This window comes from Microtus oregoni, unplaced genomic scaffold, assembly GCF_018167655.1.
Source record: "Microtus oregoni isolate MIOR12 unplaced genomic scaffold, Mior012 000080F_ref0000499, whole genome shotgun sequence".
NCBI lineage: Eukaryota > Metazoa > Chordata > Mammalia > Rodentia > Cricetidae > Microtus > Microtus oregoni.
In genome coordinates this window covers 2,134,956-2,139,081 of record NW_024544538.1, presented here as the reverse complement: position 1 = coordinate 2,139,081, position 4,126 = coordinate 2,134,956, and the positions used below count along the sequence as shown (strand labels likewise).

The 4,126-nt window shown below is 49.4% G+C and overlaps 1 pseudogene; it reads left to right on the top strand.

The window, feature by feature from the left end:
* Window positions 1–929: 929 nt before the first annotated feature.
* LOC121441660 lies at window positions 930–2,127 on the top strand (annotated as a pseudogene).
* The last annotated feature ends 1,999 nt before the right edge of the window (window positions 2,128–4,126 follow it).

Genomic DNA, 4,126 nt, shown 5'->3' with positions numbered 1-4,126 from the left:
GGCTACCCGTCAGCCCCCAAGGGCTGGGGGCTGAGGGAGTGGACTATCTCCCGCTCTCCCTTCCTGCGACCGTCCCCTCCGGTGTCCGGGACCAGACTGAGCCAAGGCCCTAGACACCCTGGTTACAAGCCCTCAAGGATGCACACGTCACAATGCTGCTTTGCTAGCGTCCTCAGTAGGCGCTCTCAAGGCCACACCCAAAGGGTGTCGCCCTTTAGGCACGTCACACCAGCAGAGCCACAGACATCACCCAATAGAAGTTTCCACAATAAATGTGGCTCCAACAGAAGTAGCTCTAGCAGATGCTACTTCAACAGTTGCCAGTTTCTAAAATCCTTGCCAAGAAAGATGTTGTTTCAACAGACACCACCCAACAGACAACCCCTCCATGGACTGTCCCAATAGACATTGTTCCAGCCGATGTCGCTCCAGTGGATGTCGTCCCATTCGATGTCGCCTTAATAGACGTCATCCTTAGGTGGGGGCAAAGACCTAGTTGCCTCTCGAGGAGCGCATGCGCATTACCCAAGCCTAGCGCTTGAATAATTTGAGTCTAGAAAGTAGCCTGAAAGGCCCTTAAAGAGTACCACAGGTGGGGTTCCACAGCTCTCTGAAACCAATGTCCCTTACCAAATGCACCAAAGCTATTATTTCTATTCAACAAGGATCCAGATTTCCTGAAACGAATGTCCCTTACCAAATGCACCAAAGCTATCGTTTCTAATCAACAAGCATCCAGATTCCTGAACAATTGGGCAATTTTTATTAGGGTCATTTTCCTGGCTTCCCCTGTCTACCCCCTTTATAATCATTGTGATTTTCCTTTGCCCCTAGGTATGTGAACTCCAGTCCTATTTGAGACACAGGCTTTGTTAAAACGGACATTTCAGGCTAAGAGATATCTGAGACAATTTATTGAACTGTTCTAGATGCCAGCCAAGGTGAAAGAACCAGTTGTGGTAAAAATTCACAAACCTAGCAGCAGCTCTTCATCCGGGTCCTCTACCTGTCATTTCCAGAGAAGTGAATCTCACTCAGACTCTGATAGTTCTTACTCAGGGAATAAGTGTCACCCTGTAGGCTACAGGAACCCTACACACACACACAAGGGTGGAGGTGATCGTGGGGGCCCACATGAATTGGGGTCGAGGCAGGGCACAGCAAGGAAAGAGGCATGACCTAGCTCCAACCAAACGCAGATGGCAGATGGCTCCAACCAAACAAAGAAGATGGCTGCACTGGAGTGTGAAGATCCAGGGCTGAGCTTAAGAAGGAAAAGAGGGCAGCCCGTTTCCAGCATGGGCACCCACGCCGCCTGCGCCTTGAACCTTTGGTATGAGTAACCTGGAAAGCAGTGGAGATCCAGGTTGTGGGCACGTCTCTTGACATCACAAAGCACTGTCTACTGCTGACCTACGTCCCAGACCCATCAACTGTGAGACCTGTGGCTGTTTTGAAGAAGTCTCTGTGCATGGTCAAGTCTCACTGGAAGGAGACACAAGACTACTATGCCTTTGCCTGTGAGCAGATGAAGTCTATTCAGCAGGACCTGACCGTGCAAGGCATCCACCCCGAGTTCACTGTGGAGGTGTTTGAGACACATGCCTGCATTGCCTTGGAGAAGGGTGACCATGAAGAACTGAACCCAGTGCCAGTCGCAACTCAAGTCGCTGACCACGGAAAACTTGGCAGGCAATGTGGGCGAATTTACGGCATACCTAATCCCCTATTACATCTTCACCAAGAACTCTGGGGACATCACTACGGAGCTGGCATACCTCACAAGTGAGCTGAAAGCTGACCCCTGTGTGTCCCACGCATTGGCACTGAGGGCAGCCTGGGCCCCAGACATCTACCACCGTTTATTCTGGCTCTATTGCCATGCACCTTGTATGTCAGGCTACCTTGAGGACAAGTTTGCAGACCGGGAGCACAAGTCTGCCCTCAAGGCCATGATCAGAACCTTCTGCCCTGCTCTGCCCATCTCCTACCTGCAGGCCAAGCTGGCCTTCGAGGGCAAGACCGCCTGCCAGGCCTTCCTAGAGCCCCTGGGCCTGGCCTACACGGGCCCAGACAAACTCCAGCGCGGACTGCCGCCTCAGCCTGGCGCAGCTGCCAGCCTTCTGAGCACCCATCGAGAACGTGCAGGATTAGGGCTGTGGCCCAGCTCCACCTTTGTGGATTTTGTTTTTGAGCCATGGACATGGGCTATAATTTAATTTGTGGGCAATGGGCTCCAGGAAGACTCAGCATCCCTACCCCCATTTCCCACCGGGAATGTGTACAGAGATTTTTCTGTTATTTTTTTGTCTCAGAGGGTATAATTGGTAGTATAGTGGAGGAGGGCAGGGTGGAGGCTATAGGTTCTGTGTCCACCTCTCACCTCCACTAATGCTGTCTCAGTGTTTTCTCTCTCTTCTGAGCTCGTACTCCAGCACCTGACCCTGCGTGCTGGCCCATCCCATGTTGGGGGGTCAGCAGAAAGAAGATAGGCCGTCCAGCGGGCACCCACCTGCAGGGGGCCACCAGTCAGGCACAGCTATTGCCTCGTCTGCCTCTTCATAGACTCTTGTCCAGTCATTGGGGCCTCAGTGATTGGGATGAAGGGAGCTGCTTAAAGACTATGCCCCACCTTCAACCCCTCACTCCAGTAACGCTAGCCAGCACCAACAACACAGCCAGACCAGCGCTACACCGTACCGAGGACTCCAGGGCCTTTGGGGGACCATGCCAACCAGGCTGCCTTGTATTACTCAAGTTGTATTAAGTTGTCTCCGTGTCCCCTCCTCCCTCTGCCCCAATGTTGCTTCTGCTTTTTTCCCCTTCCCTCCCTTCTTCTTTTTCCCTTCCTGCTCCCTGGTTCAACACACGTAAAATGGTTACAATCACTAAGAACAGCAGCAGCAGGGGAGTGGAGCCAGTCAAAGCCTAGAAGACAAGATGTGTGTTATGCAGAGGGCGAAGCCAGAGAAGTCCTCTTGGAGTAGTCCAGAAGATCATGGGTGAGTCCCAGATAACGGAACATTGAGTTATTTACTGTATTGGAATTTGGTTTTGCTTTGTTCAGATTGTGATGATGCCCTGGTTCTTCCTGCTTGAAGAAAGTGTTTAGCTTAATTTTGATTTTTTACAGGAGTCCACAGTTGAGACTTTGAACTTTCAAAAGAGATTTGGGGTATTTTAAAGAGGCTGAATTCTTAATGTGTTTGAATTTGTAAAGACAATGGGAGATTTGTAGTTATTTATGTTTTAAGTGTGAGATCTTGGGGATGAATGAGAAGGGAAAGGTTGTGACTTAGTGGTGATGTGTTTGTGTGTCAAGTGGAAATGGGGTCAGTTGTGCTGAACAGTTTTATGTCAACTTTATACAAGCTGAAGTCTGATTCTAAGACACGGACATAACCCCCTCTGGCTAGCCCACTCCTCCACTTTACTCTACCTTCCCTCCCTGTAATGGATGTTGGTCTTTCTCAGCTCCATGCTACTGTCAGTAGGTCAGCTAGAACACACCTTTGATACTGGGTAGAAATCCCATATGAAACCCTGCTACCACTCTCTTATGGCTTCTCCATCTCCAGACCGTTTCTCCCCACCACCTGCTATTTCACTCAGGTAGAGCCCAGCTTTTGTGTCCTTATGTTGCCACTCTCTATCACCCCAACGCTTGTCATCATTTGATCATTCATTAGTGGGCTAAATTCCCTGATCCTGGCAGGATGGTCAGTCTGCTTTGTTTTGTTTTTATTTACCTATATATTTTTCTCTGCTCTCCTCTCTCCCTCCCCCCTTCCCTTCTACCCTCTCCCATGATCCCCATGCTCCCAATTTACTCAGGACACATTGTCTTTTTCTACTTCCCATGTAGATTAGATCCATGTATGTCTCTCTTAGGGTCCTCTTTTCTGTCTAGGTTTTCTGGAGTTGTGAATTGTAGGCTGTTTTTTCTTTGCTTTATGTCTAAAAGTCACTTATGAGTGAGTCCATATTATATTTGTCTTTCTGGGTCTGAGTTACCTCACTCAATAAGATGTTTTGTAGATCCATCCATTTGAAATCAAATCTGGACATGAAAGCAGAATCCAGTACTATTTACATGGAGGAGGAGGAGGACAATCAGGAGGGGGAA